Here is a 25,850-nt window from a genome sequence, read left to right on the forward strand (position 1 = left end):
TTTGGGAATATCCCAAGGCCTGTTAATGTACCATTGTCACAGACTAGGGGTTGTAGGAGGAGGCTGCTGGTGACATATTTATCCCATCAACCATTAATATTTTAAGGGGAGTTGTTTGGGGTTTGGGGGGCTTTTTTGTTTGTTTTGTTTTGTTTTTTACAGTTTAGGCAGATCCAGGAAGAAGGCAAATAGATGGGGTAAGCTTGAAATTTCGTGGAGACAGGATGAGAAAAAGGCCCCCGACTCTGGCTCCCAGCAGCCAGGGCTCTGTGTGAATCCCAGATTCTGGGATGAGGAGAGGTCACAGATTAGCCCAGAGGTCACAGAATTAGCAGCTATTCCCACTGCCTGCTGGTTATTTTGGGCACTGGGGATCAGAAGGAAGACAAAGGGAAGGGAAGGGAGAAATTGTGAAGAAAGTTGAATGAGAGGATGAGGTGAAGGAAAGGGGATGCTGGGGGTTGAGGAGTCAGAGGTTTGCTGCTTCTCAGAGTGAAAATGCCAAATTCTAGGAGAACCTAGAAGGGCCTCCCCAGTCTTCACTGTGCAGCACCATAACCCTAAAGATGGGGTGGACTGTAGCCCTGATTTATAACAAACCTACAGACCTATTCCGTTATTTATCCAGCATTTTTTAAACAACGCACATACACACATACACACAAACACGCTCCCTCTGTCTTTGCTTAAATAAATGTATTTTTCAATGATATTTTATATCATAATCATAGATTATGAGTTTTATGGCCCAAATAGTTTTTTCTAATACACATTGAAATAAATATCTAACTGTTAAAAGTTAAATGTTCATTTGCGTACCCTCTAAGTCATCCCTTGGACCGCCAATGCCATGCACACCACATTGTGGTGCACTGGTAGAGAGAAGTTGGCAGACTTGGAGACAGTCTCAGTCCTTGATTCGAACCCCTCCCTATGTGTCATTTGCCTCATCTGAAAAATGAGAGGGTTGACCAGATGCCCTCTCAGGTCCCTTCACACTCTGAGGTTCTGAGCTGTTCACTGAATAAACATAGTTATTGAAGGCCACATACCCAGGCCAGAGCTTCCAGCACCCTGCCCTCTCTCCTCCCACCAAAGCTTCCCCACACCTCCCTGTTACACCCCCTTTCCTTACTACAAGGCACATCCTCCTGGGAGAGAAACCTGCGCAGATCCAACCCCAAAATGAAAATTAAGTTTTTTAATTAGAAGAAAAACACCTAAATTTTTCCAAACCTCAGCACAGCTCTCTTAACTTCCTTAACTTTGGTAAAGTGAATAATACCCCTTGCCAGGGAGTCACATCCCAACCCACACAAAGGAAATCTCTCTATTGTTTTTTGAAAAATGTTTACAATGGCCTTTAATATCTCAATGTTTCACAAGGGAGCCAGACAGACACGGAGTCTAACCATCCCCTGGTAGGACCGCCACACTCAGCATCCTCCTCCACTGTCTGGCTGGAGACAGACAACATCTAAGTCCTTCAGGAAAGTCAGCAGGTTTTCGAACCCTCCCTAAAAGGGCAGTGTGTGGAGGGAGGGGAGTTAAATACCATGTTTAATCGACCGCAGGATCTGCCCACGAGCAAGATTAGGTATGGCATTTCTATACCTAACACGCCTTCAGCGTTGCCCCTATTAAAACCACTCTACAGACAACTGGGAGAGAGGCCTCCACACCCAGAAAATATAAGCCACTAGGGCCAGGAAAGTAAAAGAGATACTTGTGTATCTCTATACTTTGTGTATAGTGACTTCACAAAATCTCTAGGTACCTTATCCGTAGAGGTCCTTTTAGTTAATCACAAGCAGCTTACATTCGTTGTTTTGTGCCAGACACCATTCAGTTGCTTACATAGTTTATCTCACTAAATCTTGGTAGTAACTCTATGAGGTATGTACTATTATAAACCCCACTTTACAGTTGAGAAAATCAAGGTTTAGAGAAGTTGAGAAATTTGCCAAGGTCACACAGCTAGTGAGCAGTAAAGTCTGATTCCCAAACCCATGCTCAAAGCAATACCTTCCTTGTATGGGTCATTTTGTATTTTTTAGAACTCTTATGCATTTAATAATAACTATCACTTAGAGAAATAGATGTTTAGATAGATAGATGATAGATAGATGGCTAGATAGACATAGACAGAGATGTCATTTCTAATCTCCCAATTCTGTGAGGATGGGTATAAATATTATCATCCCCATTTTACACATGAGGAAATTGAGCCCCAGGAAGATTTAAGAACTCATTCCAGGTCATGGCATCTACAAGTGCCTGAGTCAGGATTTTAACCTAGATCAGCCTGACCCCATAGTCTGTGCTTTCACTGTGCTGCCTGTAGACTTTCATCTGATTTATCTAACAACTTTGTGACTTGTGTGAGGGAAAAAAAAGTGTGATGTAGTAGAGCCTATATCCTATTAAATGGGATTCTACAAACCTGGCCGGATTAATCAGCTTGTGGAAGTCCCTGAAAATTCTCTCAGTACACAGTAGTACATCCTCTGTCTCACTCTCCTGCTTGTGTCTTTCAATGCACTTGCAAACTAGTTGTTTCCTACCTGTTATACCTATCTTTCCATCTACCTAACCACTTCTTTATCTATCTGCTTATTTATTCTCCACCTCCCCTCCCACCAGAACATTCCCTTGCATCTGTCTTGTTTGTTACCATATTCTCAGTGCCTAGCACAGTGCCCTCAATAAATATTTGTGGACTAAGTGAATGAACATATGCTCATAATTAAGTGAACAGTAAACAAACACCTGTTCCTCCTCCGCGTCTGAACGATACTACTTGGCATCTGAAAACCGACATTCAGATAGCTCTTCCTTCTGGGTACTATGGGAGAGTAGCTGCACGTTCTGACTTGGCTGCAAAACACTTCATAGATGTAGGAGCCAGTGTCATAGATGAAGATTATAGAGGAAACGTTGGTATTGTACTGTTTAATTTTGGCAAAGAAAAGTTTGAACTCAAAAAATGTGATCGAATTGCACATCTCATTTGTGAACACATATTTTACCCAGAAATAGAGGAAGTTCAAGTTTTAGATGACACTAAAAGGGGTTCAGGAGGTTTTGCTTCCACTGGAAATAATTAAAGTTTATGCCTAGAACAGAAAATGAGAAAATGCACTTTTTCCTTGAAAATAAAGACTTTGCTTAAAGTGAAATAAAGTAGTATAGAACCTTGCAGGAGTTCAGGGTGGGGGGAGGAACTCTAATGAGCTGGAGTGGACCAGGAAGGCTTCCTGGAGAAGGCGACGAGTTTTAGGGCTTTGATGGATGGTAGATGTTAGGTAGAGGAGCAAGGAGAGCATTCCAGGCAGAAAAGAGACCAGAGCCAAGGCACAGAGAGCGCAGGCTGGCATCATCCAGGACGTTGAGGCAGAGCTGCCTCAGAACAGCTAGAAGCAAAGTCTGACTGTGCTTCTGTCCTGGCCACCCCAGGAAGCCCCTTCCCCCTTAGGAGCTTGAATCACCCAGAGGAGTTGACTCACCTTTGTCTAGTCCCCTCTGGACCTGGGGACCATCCTCATTAGCAAGCTTCCCCTGACACCTCCATCTGTGTATAAGATGGCCATGGCTCTGGCCAAACCAGGGTTGGCAAGAGAAGAAGGAGAGAGGTAGAGAACCCATGTCCACAAGGGGCTCAACAAACCTGTTCTTTCTGGGGCTTCATCAACTTGAGAATATGGAGAAGTAAAAGCAGCAGGCTCTGGGCCCAGACAATCTTCCCACTTACTGGCTGTGTGGTCTTAGACCCTCTCTGAGCCTCATCAGTCCCCTCCAGGCATATGGAGGTGGTAATCCCTGCCTCCGTGACTTCAGGATCAGTACCCACTGTCCTGAGCAGCCCCTTCTCCCCTGTCCCCTGAGCTGACAGTGGAGCACGTCAGCTCCACATGTGGAATGTTAAACTTCAGTCCATCTCAATTGTTTGCCAAACAAGCTGAGTCCCACCACAGAACACTTCTCTTTCCTTCTATGTTAGGAGGCTACTACGCATTTAGAGAAAACCATTCCCATAAGCTCCGTGGAGGCAGGAATCTTGTCTCGTTTGACACTGCGTACGATCTCTAGCACCTAGAACAGTACCTGGCACTGAGTAGCCATGTACACCTGTTTGCTGAATCAATGAGCAATCTCTCTAGTCCCCCTGTCACGCCTGCCCTGGAACTCCCAACCTTGGATCAGTCCGGCCATGAACCTTCATCTCTTCTAAACCAAGACCACCGATCTGATGCTGCAACTACAAATATATGGCCTCTAGCCTTAGGAGCCCCCAGTTGTCTTGGCAAAGCTTTTACATCTCCCTAGTCAGCTGCCTTTCCCATCCCCATGGTGGTGTTTTCAGAACCTCACTGCACTCTGCAAGTCCCACATCTTTCCCCCAAAAAGAGGACCACGCCCCTGTCACAGAGCTCACTGATGCTGGCAGAGTCACCTCATCACCTCTGTCCTCACGTGTGTACACCTTGCCATGCCTTTGCCCTCCCCCACACCCATCTTCCCTGTCTCAGTGCTGTCGTGTCTCCTGTTCTGAGTTCGTGTTCCCTCTGAGCTCTGGCTCTCATTTCCACCCGTATCCTCTGAGACTTGGCTACCCGTCCATTCCTTCTCACCCCTGGTTCTCAGTGCTACTTCTCCACTGGCATCTTTCCAACACTGCAGCATGTTCAAATCTCACTCCGACTTGCAAAGAATAAATATGTCTTTGTGAAGCCTTCCTAAATCAGCTGCCACCACTCCCCGAAACTTCCTCTGGCAGAGATCGTTCATGCCTTCCAGATGGACAAATCTGATAAAGTCCTAAGCCCCTTGTTTTGCTCCTTGGCCATTTGTCATGGTTGCCCTGTCTCCTGGAATGCAGTTCTACCTCGTCTTCTGGAACACCACTCTCACCCGCCTTTCCTCCTTCCTCTCCAGCCAGACTTTCTTCACCTCCTTTGCATTCCCCTCTTCCGCCCTTCTGTCCGGCTGCCCTGGGGTCCCATCCTTGTCCCTCCCTCTTTCTCACTGTAGGTGACTCCTCAGGCCTGTGCTGTCCTATTCGGTGGCCACCAGCCACACATGCCTGCTGAATCCTTGACATGTGGCTCCATTGAGATGGGCTGTGAGTGTAAATATACATCCAATTTCAAAGACTTAAGGTACAAAGAAGAGAACCTATCTCATTCATAATTTTTATAAAGATTACAAATGTAAATATTTTTAGACACTGAGTTAAATAAAACATGTTTTTAATTTCATTTTTTTTATTATTACCTTTTTTAATGTGGTTACTAGAAAATTTAGAATTACACACGTGGCTGTAGGGACAGCAATGCCTTAGACAATCGCGTCCACTCCTGTGGCCTCACCTGAATCAGAATGACACCCAAACTAATTCAGCATGGTGATAAGGCGTGAGCTCCACTGTCTGGGTTTGAATCACAGTTCTGCCACTTACTAGCTGGGTGATCTTGGGCTTAGAGCAATGCCCGGCGCATGCAAGGCACTGGATAAAAGCCATTCTTGTAGAGCGGCGGCCATGCATGGTAGTCATGCCTGGGAGCTCTGAAACCAGACTGTGGATAGGCATCCTTCTCCTTTGCTCACCAGCTGTGTGACCTTGAAGCTACTCCACCCTCCCTGGGACTCACTGCGTCATGGCCAGAGTCCCAGTGCAGAGGGCTCCCACAATGGCCGCCGTGTGATCAACACTCAGCACAGGGTTCTCCTGCTTGGCTCCCTGGACCCCACATCCACCACGAGCATTCGCTGCATTTCCCTGCCTTTCTCTTCCCTCTGCCTCAGGTCAGTTCTGCATCACTTTTGGTGTAAACTACAGCAATCACTGCCTATAAATGTTCGCCAGGGCTCCCGGCGGGCCCCACCCATCCATTTTCCACAGTGTCTGCTGAACTGGGGTCCTAAAACGCAGAACTGCTACATCCCTCCTCTGCTTAAAACCCAGCAGTAGCTCCACATTATCCATGAATAAAGCCTTCAAGGTCCCCCAGCATCCACCAAACCCTCTGGGGTCCTCTCAGCACTGGCCGCACACCCAGGGCCCCTCACACCCACTCCCTGTCCAGTCCCCAAACACGCCAGATGGTTTCACGCTCCTCTGCCTTTCCCTCCCTCTTTATCTCCACGGCCACCCCGCGCCGCGTCAGCCTCTTCAACACTAGGCTCAGCTCAAGTCCGAGCGTTCCCTGGACTTCTCCCCAAGCCCTCAGTGGATGTGATCCCGACTTTGTGCCTGCACCGTGCCTGCGCACAATTCTGCCGCCCCATCGGAACCCTAGGCGCACTTTCAGCTACATGCCTGACTCCCCTTACCAACCGTGAGCCTCTTAGGAACAATGAGGGTGATGATGGCTTATTGAGAGCGTGCTATGTGCCAGCACTGCCTGAGGACTGGACACAGGTTAACTTACCCCTCTTATCTAGAGCGCCTGAGTTGGGTACTAATTACCACTTTACAGTTGAGGGAGCTGGGAGATAGAGGTCAAGTAACCCCCTTTTGGCATTTGGTGAGCCAGAGTTCAAAGCCAGACTGTCTGGCTTCAGAGACCACACTCTTAACCTCAATTTACATTTTAAAATTAACATATAATTGACACATAACATTGTGTAAGTTTAAGGTGTACGACATGTTGATTTGATACATTTATGTATTGTAATATGATTACCACCTTAGTGTAGCTAAAACCTCTATCCCATCACATAATTATCATTTCTTTTTTGTGGTAAGAACGTTTACAGTCTACTCTCTTAGCAACTTCGAAATATATAATACAGTATTGTTGACTGTAATCACTTCACCGTGCATCAGATCCCCAGAGCTTATTCATCTTCTCGTTGCATACTTACACCCTGTAACAATATCTCCCCGATTCCCCCCCCACCCAGCCCCTGTAACCACCATTCTACAATCTGTTTCTATCGAATGGCTTTTTTTAGATCCCACATATAAATGAGATCACACAGTATTTGTCTTTCTCTGCCTGATTTGTCTCTCTCAGCATAATGCCCTCAGTGTCCATCTATGTTGTCACAAATGGCAGGATGTCCTTCTTTCTCGTGGCTCAATTACACACACACACATACACACACACACACCGTAAATTTTTTTATCCATTCATACACTGACAGACACAGGCTGTTTCCATATCTTAGCTGTTGTGGACAATGCTGCCCTTTTTGCTTTTATAACCTAAGCTAGCATGGTTAATTTTGAAGCCAGGAGTTCAGAGAGGGAAGGTTACTTGCCCAAGGTCACCCAGTGAGGTCCCTTCCCAGCCTCCTGGCTCTCAGTGTTCTTTTTCTTGGTTTTGGTTGGTCATGTGCCCCTGCCATGAAAGCCCAGGCTGATGGCCCCGATGGTAAGGAGGGACCCTGGGCGGCTGGCAGACAGACATGGCCCGAAGCAGTGAAATGTCCACAGAGAGGTGGACATAATAAGCCTGGCTGAGGGAGCATCTGCTTTGTTTGCTTGGCTTAGTGTGTTTTCATCACAACGATCTGGAATCTGATCCGGCTAGGAGGCTCCGAGGCTCCCTTTATTCTCCTGTTGGGCAGAAAAGAGAGTGGGGTGGAGCAGCTTAACCAAGAAGTGCTGACAGGGAGGCAGAGCGGTCAAGTCCAGGGTCGAGACACTCCCTGTGAAAAGCCCAGACAAAGGGGGGTGCTAGGCAGGGACACGGGGGAGATGGGCTTGCAGTCAGGGCCTGTCACATAGAGGGCGATCATTTCACAGTGAGTCAAAACCCTGCAAGTCAACCAAGATGGTACCTTGCCCGAAGGTCGAGTTCTCAGACCCCAGAAAGGAGATTTACTAAGCATGGCTTTCAGGCAAGTAAAAAGCAGACCTTAATGAGCTCTGCAAGGAGCCTGCTGCCCTCTGTTCAGCCCACAAAGCCAGTAGGTCATGCAAGGAAGGTGAGAAAGGGCAGGAGAGAGGTTCCAGTTGGGTCAAGGGAAGATTCCGGCAACTTTTATAAGACCACTAGCAATGGTGCTATTTGCTATTCATTGTGGAAGGTCTCTTATGAGGAACCACTGAATGAATGCTTTTTGAAATTAAGTGTTAGGGGGTTGTCTCTTCAACACAACTGGGGTACTTCTCTTTGTCAGATAATAGAATCACTGAGTCTGGGATTGGAAGAAGCATTAAAGGTCATCGACCAGCCTCATGCTTGACTTTGCTCCTACAATACCCTCTTCCAACCAGTCAGCCATGTTGCAGGCTCTGTGGGAGTTGCCGGGGTGTAGTAATAGTAAGGAATTTGAAAAATCAAGTGCGTTAGTACAAATAAAGGTATTAAAGACTGTGGCTTAAGTGTGCAGGCAAATGGCTTCTCAAAACCAAACCCCAGAATTAGCAGATTTGCCCATCAAACACAGACATTGCTGGGCTGCCTCAGGCTTCCCCATGTTGGGCCTGACTCAAAACACTTACAGTCTGGGAAGCAGAGCAGATTACATGCTGTTTGTGGGAAAGACAGCTCCCAAAGATAAAGAAGAAGAGAATGGGCTGGGCTCCTATGTGTGCCCCGTTTCTCCTTCAGACCCTCTGATCTGAGTCTCTCACACCCTTTGAGGAGGAGTGAATGACAGGGGCAGATGGGCCAGCAGTGTCACTCCCTCCACATGGAAGGAAACTGCAGGAGTTTGGAAATAAGAGAGTTCCCTGATAGCTTTCCCCCAACCTAAAGGTACTCTGCTGCTGCTGAAGAAAAGGACCCCGTGCCCCCAAGTCCCTTCGGAGGGAAAAATTGTGCCTCAGACAAGAGCCTCAACAAGAACACCTTCCTGCAGACACACCCATGGGCCAGCAAAGCAGGTTTAGACAGCCAGTAGCAAGTAAATGAATCGACCCTGAAAGTAACAGAAAATTCCACCTCAAACTGGCTTAAACACTCTGAAAGCCTGGGATTAGTGTCTCAGTGTCGCCGAGGTCCTAGGCTCATTCTGTCTCCGCTGGCTGGCCTCAGGCCCAGCTTCATTCTTGGGCAGGTTCCTCTGTCCTACCCTGGCTGCTAGTGGCATTCTGGGTTATATGCTTCGTGCCTCCCTGTTCACGTCCATCATGGAGTGAGATGTTCTCTTCTGCCTCACTGAGACAGTTCATTCATGAGTCCAGCCCTGGGCCAGTGAGAGAAGCGTGCTGTGTTCTGGTTGACTGAATGTAATCACCTCTTGTATGGGGAGTAGCTTCAGTTCCCCCTGAAACCCATGATTGAGTGGAGATGGGTAGATACCTAAACAAAATTGGGGTTCTATTAGGATGGAGGAAGCGGGGAATCGATATTGAGTAGACTCTGAGATGGGGACTTGCTACACGTTATGCATTAGGGTCTGCACTTGGGAACACTGCCTTGGGAAGTGAGGGAAGCAGGATTAGATTAGGCAGAGGGAGAAGTTGAACTGCAGTGCAGTTACAATAGGGACCTCAGCTGGCTCCATGAGGAGTTCCAGAGCTGAGATGGCCCTTCAGAATTGTCCCAAATCATGGCAAGGGACTGGGCCGTTGAACTCCAGCCGCAATCAGTCACTGGATGTGGGCTGTCCTAGGAATGTGGTGTTAACTTGGGCAGGGCATCTCCCCTTAGCTGAGGGCGGTTCCTGGGGAGAAACGCGGCCATGAGCCCTCAGCAGCCACCACCCCAGGCAGCTCGGGGAACAGGTGCGTCTGTCCTTAAGGGGGGATCCGGGTGGCACACCACAGGATTCACTGCAGAAGGCAGGAACCGTCTTAGAGTATCTGTCTCTGCTGAGAACCCAAGGTGGGCTCTGGGGTGACATGGCAGTCCTTCCCGTGATGCCCTGCTCTGAACACCCCCAGCTTCCCCTGAGCAGCCACAGGAGGGAACTGAACATGAAGGCACTTTGCAAACCAGGCAAGAAGAAAGGAAGGGAGGAGAGAGGGGGAGAGAATAGGAGGGAAGGACCTAGACTCACCTTAAGGAAGAGAAGAGGGCTGAAGAGCAATCGAGTGGCCCCTGAATGACCACCCAGATCCATTCTCCTGCACAGAAAAGTCCAGAGTTCTGGGAAGCCTCAGCCCACTTGGTTCCTTAACAGGATGGTGTCACAGAGAGAGCTGTGGTTCTCCTCCTGCCTCCGTGGCTGTACCTTTGTCCTCTCTGCCGCTTCCCTCTAATCTCCCCAACCTCTACACTCTGGCTCGTAAGGCTCAGTCTTCTGACCCCCCTCTAGCTCCTCCCCGCCCGTAGACTATTTCATTCAATTCCATGGCTTTCAGAACCATCTGTACATCCCTGACTCATGAATTTAAATCTCCAGGGGAGCCCTCCCTTCTGAACCCCAGACTTGCATGACCAAACGTCCACCAGGACCTCGGAGGATGGATACAACTGAGCACTTAGTTTTCCCCCCAAACCAGCTCTTTCCACAGCCTTTCCCATTTGGGGAGGAGGCAAGGGGGAGAGGGGACCCATCCTTCTAGTTGCTCCAACCAGAAACCTTGAGCTCATGTTTCAGTCCTGCATTTCTCTCACATCCCACGTCCTACCCATCAGCAAATCCGTTCAGCTCTACCTTCAAAATATTTCTAGAATCTGCCACCCTGCTTCAAGCCACTGATGTCTCCTACCTGTGTTGTTAAAGTAGCCTTCCAACTGGTCTCCCTGCCTTTTAGCCCTTGCTTTAGTCTTCTCACAGCAAAGGAATCCTTTTAAATTGTAAGTCAGATTGTGTCATTTCCCTGCCCCAGCCCTCCCTGGCTCCCCCCAGCATCAGAGTAAAAGCTGAAATCCTCCCAATGGCTCTGGACCCCATGTGACTTGTGCCCCTGCCCCACTGCTCTGATCTGCATCCACACCAGCCTCCCTGCTGCTCGTCAGACACACTCAGCAATCCAAGGTCAACCTCAGGCCTTGGCATTCATCCTTCCCCTCCTAAGATAGGCCTATCACTCGTTCCTTCATTTCCTCCAGGTCTCTGCTCAATGCCATCTTATGAGGGAGAACTCCAACAACCTCGATATGAAATCACATCCCCACCCTAACCCCTGTAAGCCCCACCCCCTTAGCCTAATTTATCTGCCCCATAATGTTCATCTCTACCTAATATGTCATATATTTATTTGTTTACTAACTTCTCAACCCCATCAGTGTATCCCTGGTGCCCACAACAGTGCCTGGCTTATAGCAGGGGCTCAATATTTATTGAATGAATGGCTGGGCTTTGGAGTCAGACAGACTTTGGTTGGAATCTCAGCACTTCCACATGCCAGCTTTGGGTCCTGCAGCCAATTACATAACCTTGCTGGGTCACAGTCTTTTCGTGTGTGAAATAGGGAAATAATAGTTCTTACTACATAGGATTGTTACGAAGGCTATGTGAATTAATATACAGCTGTTAGAATGGCACCTGACTCATGAAAAGTACTCATTAAGAGTAGCTGTCATGGTCCATCATTATTGTTATTACAATCATTGTTTTTATTTATTCACCAGATGAGTCACGCGGTCCTAGCCCAGTGCCCCACCCCAGCCCCCAACCTCTTCTCTCCAGCCAGAGGTGGAGTGGGTGATTCAGGTGGTGGCAGCCTGCCCTGTGAGTCAGCTCTTAGCCTCAGCCGTGCCGGGGTCCCTGGCATAGGCTGCCTTGGCCAAGGGGCCCTTGGGTTGAGTCATCAAGGCCACGATTCCAGCTGGGGGACACCTCAGCTGTGGAGTTTGGCTGGCAGAGTTTGTCCTCCCCAGGTCCTTCCAGGAAGAGACTGGGCACCTGCCCCATTGTGCTCTCAGGAACTACCCTTTGCCAGCTCAAGTCCATCTGTCAGTAGAGTTTGCAAAAAGCCAGGCGAGGATACGGGGTGCGGGGGGCGGGGGGAGGAAAAAGATAGGAAGGAGAAGAGTTGCCTCGATCCTTTGCTTTCAAAGCAAGGCAATGTCGTGAACAGATCGTGGGGTTCTGAACTCACCAGACCAGATCTGAGTCTCTATCCCTCCACTTACTAGCAGGGAAACCTTGGACATGTCCTTCGCTTCTCTGAGCCTCATCTGTGAAATGGGGAGGATAACATCTCCCTCTCATGGATACCAGGAGGATTGACTGAGTGGTCATGTCTTCAAGTCCCAACTCCTTAACGAAGCCTTCTCAGATCTGCCCTATATGGTCTCTGAGTTTCTGTGACTTTTGTAAAAGGGGAGGAGGAATTCCCTGTCTCCCCATTTCCCCCACCTCCCACAGGAAAGGGAGAGACCAATCTAATACGTCCTTCCTTTATTCATTCAACAGCTCTTTTTTTTAATGAATTTATTATTTATTTATTTTTGGCTGCGTTGGTTCTTTGTTGCTGCGTGCAGGCTTTCTCTAGTTGCTGTGAGCAGGGGCTACTCTTCGTTGCGGTGCGCGGGCTTCTCACTGCGGCGGCTTCTCTTGTTGCGGAGCACAGGCTCTAGGCACACGGGCTTCAGTAGTTGTGGCACGCGGGCTCAGTAGTTGTGGCTCACGGGCTCTAGAGCACAGGCTCAGTAGTTGTGGCTCACGGGCTTAGTTGCTCCACGGCATGTGGGATGTTCCCGGACCAGGGCTCGAACCCGTGTCCGCTGCATTGGCAGGAAGATTCTTAACCACTGCACCACCACCGAAGTCCCCATTCAACATCTCTTTATTGAGCAGCTACTGCATGCCAGCTGCTGTGCTAGCGCTGGAAATCATGGGCTAGTGGGAGAGGCAGATAGGGTATAAATGAGCAAAGAAATACAGTTGTAAACTTTACTCAGTACTAGGCCAGAGAAGAACGGGTTGTTAAAAGAGAAAAACATGGCAGAGCTGTTGGAGGAACTTCTGATGTGGTGACACATGAGCAAAGCTTTGAGGAATGAGAACGAGTTGGCCATGCAAGGACAAGAGTGAAGAACCTTGCAGAGAGAGAACAGCACATGCAAAAGCCCAGAGGCAGAAAAGAGCTAGGGTAGTTGAGGAAGTGCCAGTGTCACCACCGCATGCAGAGAGCCTGAGAGGAGGCTGGGAAAGGGGCTGGGCCCACATGGGGCCCACCTCCTGCTGTCCTTTGTCTCAGGGATCAGCCTTGCATGGCCTGTTCCCACTGCCTCAAAACAGTTGCCTCGTTAATTTTTTCCAGTTTTATAGTTGGTTACAGAGACAGGGCTCGGGTGGGTACATCGTGACTGGAAGCACTTAGGGTTGTTTGTGAAGATTAAATGAGATACTATAGGTGAACTGTGTAGTACAGTTCCCGGCACATAGATAGTGCTCAATAAGAAATAGATATCTTGAAAGAATACATGTGAAAATAACGAGATACATGTAAAGCCCTGTGCCAACACCCACTTCAAACTGTTTCTTTGTGATTTAAAAGAGAAGAGAAGCTTTGTATTTAAATTCATCCTCTTCTTCATAATCATGACAAAGGAAGTTGGAGTAGAATCCATCACCTCATCTGGGAAACCTTCCCTGGCACCCACCCCAGGGTGCATCAGGGTCCCTGTGCTGCACACCTGGCCTCTGTTGCAACATGCATCACCCTCTGTTGAATTGCCTGTCCGTGTACCTGTCTCTCCCATGGACTGTGAACTCCTCAATGGCAGGGACTGTGCCTTGATTATCTGTTTAATACAGCACTTAGATAACATTTTATTTTATTTCAGATACGTTCAAGGACTAGTCCAAATAGTCTCCTTACACTCGTTAACTAAGCCACATTTGACCTAAGAGCCTGGTCCTGATGAGTCAATCTAGAACAGAATTTACATCATTTTAAAAAGCGCAGTATCCTTGTAATTTTCCTAAACGAGGGACTGGTTTAAAGCACAGGCGGGTTTATTGGATATCCCGCCCCCATGGGTTTCTCAGACCTACGTTTCACAGGAGCGGCAGACAGGCTGTTCGCCAGGGAGGTTGCACCAGAGGCTTGTGTTATTCACTGCTGGGGGGAGGGTGCCAAAAGTAGTAACATTAGGCCTGCAGTTCCCAAACCCTGCACCCAACGCCCTAGGGCGGCAGAGCATATTTGAATTTTCAAGGGAAACATGGCAGTTCTGGGCAACGGTCAGACACCATGCAAATTACTAGTCGAGGTGGTTCACAGTTTCAACATTAGATCACAACATGTTCCTTTCGATGACATCACATCTTTGCAAAATTGGGTTTTGGGCGGTAGTTGTGCTCAAAGGCAAGTGCTCTGAAAATCAGTGTGGAACAGGAAATGCGGGCGAAGTGCCCTCTCTGATTCTAAGGTTCGGGAATTTGTGCAGTGCCCAGCAAGCACACACATCTCATTTGTAAGTAATTGTAGTTATTTAAGAATGAAATAAAAATATTATGTGCAGGGGGCTTCCCTGGTGGCGCAGTGGTTGAGAGTCCGCCTGCCGATGCAGGGGACACGGGTTCGTGCCCCGGTCCGGGAAGATCCCACATGCCGTGGAGCGGCTGGGCCCGTGAGCCATGGCCCCTGAGCCTGTGCATCCAGAGCCTGTGCTCGACAATGGGAGAGGCCACAACAGTGAGAGGCCCGCATACAGCAAAAAAAAAAAAAAAAAAAAAAAAAAAAAAAAAAAAAAAATATTATGTGCATTGTTTATTTCAGTTACTAAGTTGTTAGAACATAAATATTTATTAAGCTATTTAGCTCTAACTACTTAACAAATGAAGCTGCTTAGTACTTCTTTTGGCCTTGGAATGCCTTGAAATCATTCCTGAGATAGGCACCATAAATCCAGAAAGTTTCAGAATTTCTGCATTGGCTTCTTTGAAACTCACATTTACCTCTTTGAAGCTTTTGATGCAGAGCTCAGGAAAGATTCTGAGCTAAGCTCTGTAAGCATGGCCTGATGTTAATGATGTAAGCACAGAACCTACACTTAGTCCTGCCTTGAGAGTCTAGGTGGGGCAAGACTGGAAAACATTTACTGGGAGGGAAAACTGAGATTTAGCTCTTCCCCTTCACTCCATCTAATTAGCTTCTTAAGGAGCGTAGACCACTTTCTAATGAGCTGGAAGAACGCCTTCCTGTTATAAAAACAGAAAAACAAGCATCCATTTGTGAGCCAGAGTTACGGTTTTATTATCTCGAACTAGGAGTGGCCTAAATATCCACCTGGCTCAACCAGCTAATTATTGCCAGAAGGAGACCTCAGAGCAAGTGTTCCGAAGCTACAGTTATTATTTTTGGTAGATCCTCTCTTAGCTTTTAGCTTATTCGTAAATAACCTGGTTCAGTAAATTGCCTCAAATAGTTATCTTTGAAAAAAACAAGCTTGTCCCAGCCATCACACCAGATGGAGCATGCTCCAAAGTGGGCCTTCTGTGGGAACTTGAGGGAGATGGATGTGGCTGGCGTGAGCCCCCGGTCACACTTGCCCGAAATGTTTTCTAGGCTATTGAAATAGGGCGATGGACTTCAATTGCTCAAGTCTATCAAGTTGAATTCCAAACCTTCTTCTAGGAAGCATCTTGACCCCGTTCCCAGTGTTCACCTTTAAGAGGAAGTGGGATTGCCCTTCCTCAAGCATGAATCCCTGTTAGCCCTCAGCTTCCACAAAAAGATGTCAAGGCTCAGTTTTCTGCTAATGCTTGTGAGTGAGTCTCTTTTCCACCAGGAGCATCAGCCCAAGGGCCACTGCACCTCCTTTTCCCTTTGCCTAGATTCTCTTTACCCAGCTATTCCCATGACTGGCCCCTTCATTTATTCTTTCAGCAAATATTTATTGAGCATCTGCTGTGTGCCAAACACTATGCTGGGTGTCAAGGGTATAAAAAGGAACGATGATAATAGTTAACGTTTATTGAATGCCTGTAATGAACAAAGAGTTCTTCTAAACTATTTACATGTATCTCATTTAATGCTCAACAACAATTCAAGTCATCCACATTTGATCAGGAGTAGTTTCTTCATATTAACAAGTTACTGAGCGGCGAGCGCGCTGGGGAGCGCAGCTGCGGGCGTGGGGGGACAGCAGCGGCGGAGCCTGCCCGAGAGCGGCTGTGGCCAGAGCGAGAGCAGTGGAGACAAAGGCTACGATAGGGCCAGTTGTGAGTGTGTGGATTTTTGAGTAAAACCTCGAACCCAAATGAGAAGAAACCTTCAAGGAACAACTTATACTGACAGTGAGTCTACAGTCATCTGTATGCATATTATGGAATGTTCTCAACCCAGAGATAGCTCTGTTGACAAGGAGTGAGTGACTACCTGTTAAGGTCCTGAGTCAAGACAACAATTTTTATACCTTTCCTGGTGGTTCAGGAACTAGTCTCTGTAGAATCAGAAGCAAAGAAAGGAAACAATCTGACCTTTTCTTTGTTAGATTGACTATATAAGATACTTGACTTCCAGGAACAAAAACACAGAGAAGTGATAAAGTTACTATTTTGGCATCGTTGGACATATATCATATTGAGAAGCCTGCTGTGTGAAGCTTCCTGAGTTGAGATTTGGAGACTTCACTGGTGATCATTTATGACTTGGACTGTAAGCATGAGTGAATCCTGGTTGTGTTTCAACTGCTGTGTTGCAGAACAGCCTCAACCTAAAAGGCGCCGGCGGATTGACCGAGGGATGATTGGAGAGCCCACAGACTTCGTGCACACGGCTCACGTTGGGTCAGGAGACCTGTGTTCAGTGGGATGAATTCCGTTAGCTCCGTTCAGAACCAGAGGCAGTCCGAGGGGGGCTACGGGGGTGGCATGGCTGCCAACGTGCAGATGCAGCTCGTGGACACGAAGGCAGGATAGCCCCAGACCCCTACTCCACGTGATGGCGTCTTGTTCACCCTGTTGTGATTACTCCAGTGACACGTTACTATTCTGCTCTGAAGAAACTATGGTCAGAAGAATCCTGCATTTCCTTCGGCTGGCATGCATGCCTTTGGACTCATGGACAGAGTTCTTTGGATTGTGGCTTAATGATTGATTTTTATGAATGTGGATCTGATTTTAGCATGATCTTTTTTGTGAATGCTAGCACTGTTTTGCATTTTTTCCCGCATTTTTAACAAATTCTCTTTCCAACTCCAACCCCTCTGCCTTATGATTTTATTGGTAAGCAAAGAACTGCTATTTTGATTTGTCACCATTTATGTATATTTTGGAAGGTATGAGACCCATAAGCACAGTGATCATTTCTATTCATTTGAAACTTCAGCAGAGTAGTATCTGCATGCTTTATGAAGTTGCTTGTGTGGGAGCCCATGGGATGCCAGAAATGAACACTTCCTTGCTGCCAGGGGCTGATGATACTGCTACTATGAGAGAAAGGTTAGCTGTGGCACCAAGTCACATCAGTTTCACACAAAAAAAGCAATTTGTAGCTTATTTTAGAAGTATGACTTTTATTTAGAGTTATAATAAAAGAAAAGCTTGCATTCAAAAAACAAAAACAAAAACAAGTTACCCACATTTTGCTGATAAGGAAAGTGAGACACAGAGAAGCTAAGTAAATTCCCCAAGGTCATGCAGCTAATAAGTGATGGAGCTGGGATTTGAGCTTGCACTCTTTAACACTCTGTTATATTGTCTCCTAGCAAGACACAGGAGGCTCTGGTTTTATTTGGCTTACATTTTAATAGAGGAGAGAGACAATAGCACATTAGCAAATAAGTAATTTCAGATAGTCAAAGATGGTAAGAAAAAGTAGTGATAATTCAGTACAAACTTCCCAGGAAGGAGTAGCTACTTGATATCAGGTAGTTGGAAAAGCCTCTGAGGGGTCATCTGGGCTGAGACCTGAAGAAACCAGCCATGGGAAAGTATTCAGGAAAATTATTCCACCAGTGGGAATAGCAAGTACAAAAGCAGTAAGTCAGGGACAAGTTTGGCTGAGTGCAAAAGAGGGATGACCAGGAACCAGATCATATAAGCTCTTCAACCTGGGCTGCACGCATTTGCCTGGGAAGCTTCCAGAAATACTGATGACTTGGCCCACACCCAGAGAGCCTGAGGAAATCAGTCTGAGGTTTGGCTTAGGCAAGAGGAATTTTAAAAGAGATGATTGCAGCAGTCCAAAGAGGGATGATGTGGCCTGCACCACGGTGGTGGCAGTGGAGATGCCGCTCTCCTTCAGCCGCTGCTCTCTCCACACAACCCACCTGTGGCCACAGGAAGCACGTACATCCTTAGCCTGGATAAACCAAAGGCAGGATGCTTACCTGCAGATGGCCTGGGAAGGATTCAACACCAGACACATATCAGTCTTGCTGGGCGTCCCACTGAAGCTCCTACCAGACGTAGCACAAGGGAGGAGTGGTAGGCTGGCATAAACTTTTCCTAAGAAATCACCGTCTCAGAATCTCTAATCTCCAGCAACCCAACCTTGTAATATCAACATGGGTGAATCTACCAGTTCTTGGCCATAGTGGTCTCTGTCACAGATCACTTTGGGAGGTGGCATCTTTGTCTTCTTGCTGCAGCTCTAGTTGAGACAATGCATTCATCAGGGTTGTCCAAAGAAACAGAAGCCATAAGAAGTGTATACATAGATAGATAGATTTATTTTAAGGAATTGGCTCACGTGACTAATTTGTCTTCTAAAGTACAATTCAGTGGCTTCCTCAAGGAGGAACCATCACCACTGTATAATTCCAAGGCATTTTCCTCACCCCATATCCTTTAGCAGTCACTCCCCATTCCCCTTTTACCTCAGCTCCTGGCAACTATGCATCTACTTTCTGTCTCTGTGGATCACCAGCTTATACTAAAGCAAATCCCATATATCACATCATTTCCTCTGTAAATATTTCAGTATGGGGACATCCCTGGTGGTCCAGTGGTTAAGAATCCGCCTTCCAATGCAGGGAACGCGGGTTCAATCCCTGATCAGGGAATTAAGATCCCACGTACTGTGGGGCAACTAAGCCCGTGCGCCACGACTACTGAGCCCACGCACTCTAGAGCCTGTGCACCACAACTAGAGAGAGGCCCGCACACCGCGAGGAGCCCACATGCCGCAACTAAGACCTGACGCAGCCAAATAAATAAATAAATATTTTTAAAAAAATACTTCAGGGCTTCCCTGGTGGCGCAGTGGTTGAGAGTCCGAATAAGGACTTCTTTTCTAACGTAGGCAAATACTATTTTTACACCTAAAACTTTGGTAATAATTCTTTAATATCTAGTAAATAGTCAGTATTCAATAGTCCTATGTTAATTGATTTTCTTTCATTGTATCCAGATAAAGCCTTCACATTTCGCAAGGTTGGAATGATGGAAGTCTCCTTTGATCTGCAGCAGTTCCCTTCGTTCGGTTTTGTTTTTCTTGTCATTTATTTGTTGGAAGGGGGGAGAAAAGGTCATTTTCCTGCAGAATTTCCTACCTTCTGAATTCAGCTGATCACAGCTCTGTGGTGCCTATCCAGTGTCTGCATTTCTTATAACCTGGTGGATGAATGTAGAGACTTGGTCTGATTCAAGTTCTAGGTTTTGGCAAGAATATTTCATAGGTGGTAGTGAGTGTTTCTCTTGCATATCTGTAGATGTAATCATGTCCGACTCTCTTTTAGGATTTAAGACTGATCTGTGAGTTCAGGTGTTGTCTGCCTGATATACGCATCAGGGAGTTCTCCATCAGTCTTTCCCAATGGTCTTTGGCATTGAGCATTGTTGCCTAGATCTGTTGTTGCAGTAACATAATTGTTGCAGAAGGCTGACATTCTCATTCTCTTACTTATTCTGCATTTATTAGCTGGCACTCATCTAAAAAGAAGAACTTTTCCTCATCAGTTTGGATGACTATACAGGAGATAGCTTTGGCACTGGATGAATAATTGCATAAATAACTGTAAAAAAAAAAAGCATTGATTGATGGTTCAAGGTCAGCAAAGAATCTCAACAACTATCTAATTAAAGATAAACAACTTTGGTTGAGCACCTACTAGGTGCCAGGCGCTATGCTAGGTAGGTCCTTTGACATTCATTACAATTCCATTTAAAAATCATAATAATCCTGCAAGGTGATTGTTATAATCACCTTTAATAGGTAAGGAAACTAAAGCTCAGAGAAGTAACTTAGGTAAGATCAAAGAGCTGGATTACATGTATAGGAAGAATGTACTAAAATCTTGAATGACATAGAGCTGAGAGGGAGAGTTAACAGGTCAGATGACAGAATCAATATTGGATTCCAACCAAGACTGAAAAAGGTAGACATAAAGTCCTACTCAGGGATTAAAACCACTCAAGTCCAAGCTTGGAGAGATGTGGATTCTCAGGATCTTGTGTTTAAAAATGATCTAGAGACATTAGCTTAGAACAAGCTCCACATGGATCTTAGAAATGCTAATGTTTTATTTAGCTACGTTAATAGGAGCAAGATAATTAATAGGCACAAAGCTCCATTTGGATAAGAATCATAAATCTTGTTCTCTATTGCATCCCCAGCCCCCAGCATAGTATCTGGAAAAATGATCAGTTAGTCTCTGAATATAATGGGCACTCAATACATATTTGTAAATACTTACATATATTTATTCGATCATAAAACAAATTTACTGAGCGCCTATTTTTCCCTGCTGTTCTAGGTGCTTGAAATACAACAGTGCTCTTGCAGAGCTTATATCCCAGTGGAATGGTAGGGAAGAAAGACAACAAACAAATAAATAGATAAGGAAGTGGTGGTGGAAATGCTATGGAGAAAAATTAAGCAGGGTAATGTGAATGAGGAGTGCTGGGTGGGAGGAGTAACCTCACACATGGTGGTCAGAGAAGGCAGCTCTGAGAAGGTGAGGCTGGAGGAGAGACCTGAATGAAGTGAGGCTGTGAGCCATGCAAGCAAGGAACAGCAAGTGCAAAGGCCCTGAGGCAGGATTAGGCCAGATGTGTTCCGGATAGAGTGAGGTGACGGTCTTATCCAATCTCAGCTGGTAGGACCACATCTGGAGTATGTGTGTACTTTTGGACACCACATAGTTTAAGAGAGTATCAAAGGGGAGCATTTAAGGTAGTAAAGGGTCTGGAACCAGCTCACATTGGGATGGGTTAAAGAAAAGAGTGACTTAGGCACAGCTGAGTGGCTCTCATCCAGTGGGTGAAAAGCAGACACAAGGCAGAGGGCCGAGATGTACCCTGCATGATCAACCACTGGAACCATTCGCTCACTCTTGGTCTAATATACAGTAGAACAAGTTCCCTAAGATGGTATGAGCCGCCTTGCCCAGTAGTGAGCTCCCTGTTATTAGAGGTGTTCAAGCAAATAGTGCACAGTCTTCCGAGGCTGTAGAAGATGGCTTGCCCGTCCCAGCTGGGATTTGGAGTAGGAGGCCTCTGAGATGAATCCCACTGAGGAGATTCGGAATTGTCCCCTGACTCCTCTCTCCAGTTCCTCTCCCTCGGTTTTCACTCTCCCTCCTCTCTCACCCTGCTGATGGAGCACAGGTGTGCACGCACACACACTCACACACACTCACCCACGCACTCACACCGGGGAGGTAAAGCAGTTCACAAAGCTGGCGAGGAGGAAAGTATGAGAAGCTGAACAGGGAAACAGTGAGGGAAAGGAGGTAGGAGAGATGGGGGGCAGGGTGAGGGTGGCATGGAAGGGAAGCAGGAAGAAGGAGACAGGCACTGAGAAGGGGTCAGGGAAAGCGAAGGGAGGTGTAGAGAAGTAGGGGAAAAGGAGAGATGGAACAAGACAGGAGAAGTAAGAGGTGACAAAGGAAAACACAGGGGGAACGGGACAAAGAGGAGGAAAATGATACTAAAAGTAAGAGGAGAAGGTTGGGAGAAGGCAGTGGATGTGGGAGAGAAGAAGGATGGGGTCCAGGAGGAGGAGAGGGAGGGAGGGCGAGGAAGGAGGAGAGAAGAGACAGGGGGCGTAGAGGGGACAGGGAGGTAGCGTGAGGGTGTGAGACTTCAGAGTCAAGGAGCTCGTGTGGCACCCCAGCACGGATCCCCAGAGCAGGAAATGGGTAATCTTGAATCACAGCTCATTTCAAGCTTCCTGTTTTCAGCTTGTCTCTGTGAACAGTTGGAGGGGTTTCCAGCTAGTAATTCCCTCCCCGGGCCAGCAGCCGTTCCACCCTCCCCATGGCTAGCCGTCCTCAATAGCTCCTCACCCCACCTCCCTTTATGGCCTGAGCACCCACCCAGAGTCCCCTCCAACACCACCCACCAGGCCACCCGCTCCATTCTCCAGGGTCCCTGACTTCACCAGGTTCTCAAGGCTCACAATGGAAGCTGTAAACCTCTTACAAGTACTGGGCTCACGCTAACTGATTGCACCACTGGCGCTACACTAGAAAGCGGTAAACCTCTGAGTGTGGAATCCAGCCTGAGCATTTACAGAAAAATTCATCTTATAAAACATGTTTCCCTGAAACACATTTTCTTTGCCTTTTTCCAAGCACCCTTATTTTTCCTTCCATCCGCTTGCCTCCTCCCAAGTTACAAGCAGATCTTTATCCAGGCTTCTTAAAATCAATCCAGCAAACACATCTGGAGGATCTGCAACATGCCAGGCCCTGGTGTTACAACTGGGACCGAGACATGTTGTCTGTCCTTAGGAAGCTCACAGTCTAATGGGGAGACAGACATGTGTGGAGCCAGTGGGAGAGCCAGGTTTTATGGGGCTCAGACATCACACAATTTGAGAACAAAATTACTAGCCCATGTATGAGAAACCTGGGTTACCTGCTCAGTCCTGAAGAGGGCAGGATGAGCTCCCCACCCCAAACAACCCGACTGCTCTAGGAGAGAAGGGCTCGCAAAGGGAGGTTGGGATGACCACTAATTCATTAATAATTAAACCTCTACATCTATACTTTCTCTCTTTGCTCTCTTTTGTCTATCCTGTGAATAAATGAATGCATGCATGATGCATTCAACAAATATTTACTTAAGGATGAAGTTCGGCTGCTGTTACAAAGACCTAAGGTGGCTTAAACAAGCTAGGACCTTCTCTCTCACCTAACAGGCTCCTTCCATCCTGTTGATCATTCCTTCCTGGGGTGTTGCCCTTCAGACACAAGGTCTTCAATGGAGCCCACTTCAGCTAGCGGGACGAGGAAAGGAGGAAGTGAAAAGCATCCCCCCACACAAACTTCCCTTATAAGGCAGACCTGGAAGTTCAGGCCCCACTTTTGCTCACATCTCATTGACCGAAACGTGATCACACAACCATGATCACATGACTCCACACAGGTGCCAGGGAGATGGGGAGGTGTAATGTTTATTCTGGATGGTCATGCGCCCCCAGACCAAGGTGCTCCACTGCTCTAGAAAAAGAGAATGGATGTTGTGGACAACCAGAAATCTCTGAGACAGCCTGCAGTGTATGCTGTTCTGACTGGGACACTAGAAGTGGCTCTGGTCCTTTCCAGATCCACCCAGTGACAAAAATGAATTAGACAAGCTGTCCCTGCAAGCTCTCACCCCCATTCTTACATTTTGTTAACTCTCTCTTTACCGGATCCCAAATGTTGGCTGAGAATGAAACATTATGACCAGCCAAGGGGCAGTGGAAGGAAGAGGAAGCAATATAGACTTTGAAGAAGTTGCCAGGAAAAAAAGGGAAGAAAATAGTGGCATGAAAACCAAATTTCGAAAAGTTCAGTGGCTTCAGATACCATAGAATGCCAAAGCAGGATAGGGAGCAAAGGGAGCTCTATTGTATTTGCCGACGAGGAGGTCGAAGGTGACCTTTGCCAAATCAGTTTCGGTGGAGTGGTGGGGAATGACATCCAGAGAGAGCTGGTTTAGGAGTGAGTGGGAAATGAGGATGTAGAGACAGAGAGAGCAGTGGTAACTGAGGTATTGAAAAGCAGGAAGAATTTGAGATTAGTGGATCCACGATCATGTTAATCCAAAGGATAAAGAATCAATAAAGGGCAAGAGATGAAAAATACATGGCAGAAATATAGTTTGGCTGCTTTAACAAAGACCAAAATAACCGTAGCTTAAACAAGATTAAGGTTTACTTTGCTCTCATGTGGGAGTCTGAGCATACACAATCAAGGGCTGACTGGGGACTCCATGGTGTTGGAAATCCAGGTTCCTTCCACCTTATTAGTCAGCCATCTTCAACATGCAGCTTCCATCTTGTGGTCCAAGAAGGCTGCTCCAGCTCCCACCATCATGTAAACATCCCAGTCAGGAGAAGGAAGAAGGAAAGGGAGGGTTCCCTTCATCTTAAAGGCACCACCCGGAGGCTGCTCGCATCACATCTACTCACAGTTTCACTGGCCAGACTTAGAGACTTGACCACATCTACCTGTAAGGAGACTGGAACAAAATAATCTTTAGCTGAGAGACCAGATGCCCAGGTAAAACTTAAGGGTCCTATTACTGAGGGAGGAGGGAACAGCAGGCAGTCAGAGCCTTAGAGGACCTAGAACAAAGGGTAGCTTCGGCCTCCGGTGGGAGGAGGCACCCTGCCACTGAGGCTGGGTTGCACAAAGAGCCAAGAGAGAAGGTTTGCCAAGCCTCCCTCCCCATCGCTGTTTACGATCTGTGGGGCGGGACCGCAGGCATGCACTTGTAGATACCCTGAGATTGTTCCAAGAACAGCTGTGCTTTTGGAGTCCTGAGTTTCATTCCCAGCTCTGTGCTTAGCTGCTATATGGCCTTGGACAAGGAGAAAAATCTCCCTTTCCCCATGTTAAGTGGCCATAATAATGGCCACCCTGCCTGCCTCACAATCCTGTTTTGGGTCCCAAAGGAGGGCTGTGAATATGCCGTGTAAGTTGTGAAGTTGGGGCAGATGTGGATGGGCATCATCATGGAGGGAGGGAGTGGTCAGGGCACTGCTGAGCCTGAAGGGTGGGCAGAAAAGGACTAGAAGAGGCTGTAAGGCCAGGACCACCCCCCACCCAGGCTACTCAGCACCCACCCAGCCCCCCAGTGGATCTGGCCTCTGCCCACTGCTGGCCCAGCTTCAGAACCCCTCTGCTGTCCGAGTGAGGATGACAGGGGAGGGAGCACCCACCCAGCTGTCCACAGGTGCTGGGAGTCAGCCTCTGTTATGTCCTGAGATCGCTGTCACAAAGCCTTGGCCTCTTCCCCTGCACTTGGCCTTGGAAGCTCTCCTAAGACCTCTCCTTGACCCCAGGACACCACCGCATGTTCCTGGCCTCAGCCCAGTAAACAGTGTGAGCGAGTTTCTCCCCCAGGCCTTTGGACTAGCAGAGCTAGCCATGTCCAGTGCGTGCACACACACACATGCACACGCAGACTGCACACACAAAAACACCGCACACCCCACACAACGCACATGCAAACACCACACATATACATCACAAAATATACATGCCACCCACATACCCCACACATCCCACACGCACGTCCTCCACACACTTCACACACACAACCCACATGGACACACCCTGCCCATGCACACCACATGCACATACACACATACATACTCTCTTCTTCCTAACTGGTCTCTCTCTATCCCACATCACACCCCTCCATCCAACCCTCTACACAGCTGCTTGAGTGATTTTTTCTAAAACACAAATTAGGCTACTTTCTTGTTTAAACTCTTCTCCGTCAAGTGGCTTTGCAGAGTCTTCAGGCTAGCGTCCTAGCCCCTACCAAAGCTGTTGAGGCCCTCCATGGTCTATTCCCTGAAGACCCTCTTCAGGCATCCCCCCACCCTCCTGCCCCCTTGGCCAGTCCAAACTGCTGGCCCATCCCCCCTCCCTACGGGCTCCTCCTGCCTCTGCCTTGTCCATCCTCCATCCCCTCCAGAGAACGCACCTGCTCCATAGTCCATGTGAGAATCGCGTTCATTCTTCCAAACCCTGTTCAGAGCCCACCCCTTCTATAAAGATTCCCTTGACTCCCCAGGTGGAATGCTGCCTTTCTCTTCCACACGAAGTGGTGGGGTGACTTGTTTTCTAGGTCTGCCTCCCCTGCCAGGCAGGTGGCCAGCT

The 25,850-nt window shown here is 47.5% G+C and overlaps 1 protein-coding gene and 1 pseudogene across 2 annotated transcripts in view; both read left to right on the top strand.

The window, feature by feature from the left end:
• Positions 1-25,850, top strand: part of SYN3 (synapsin III) — a 409,114-nt gene that overhangs the window by 360,979 nt on the left and 22,285 nt on the right. The window lies entirely within an intron of this gene.
• Positions 16,448-16,722, top strand: LOC112391046 (CDC42 small effector protein 2-like; annotated as a pseudogene).

The sequence above is a fragment of the Neophocaena asiaeorientalis genome, unplaced genomic scaffold (genome assembly GCF_003031525.2).
Source record: "Neophocaena asiaeorientalis asiaeorientalis breed wild unplaced genomic scaffold, Neophocaena_asiaeorientalis_V1.1 scaffold418, whole genome shotgun sequence".
Taxonomy (NCBI): domain Eukaryota; kingdom Metazoa; phylum Chordata; class Mammalia; order Artiodactyla; family Phocoenidae; genus Neophocaena; species Neophocaena asiaeorientalis.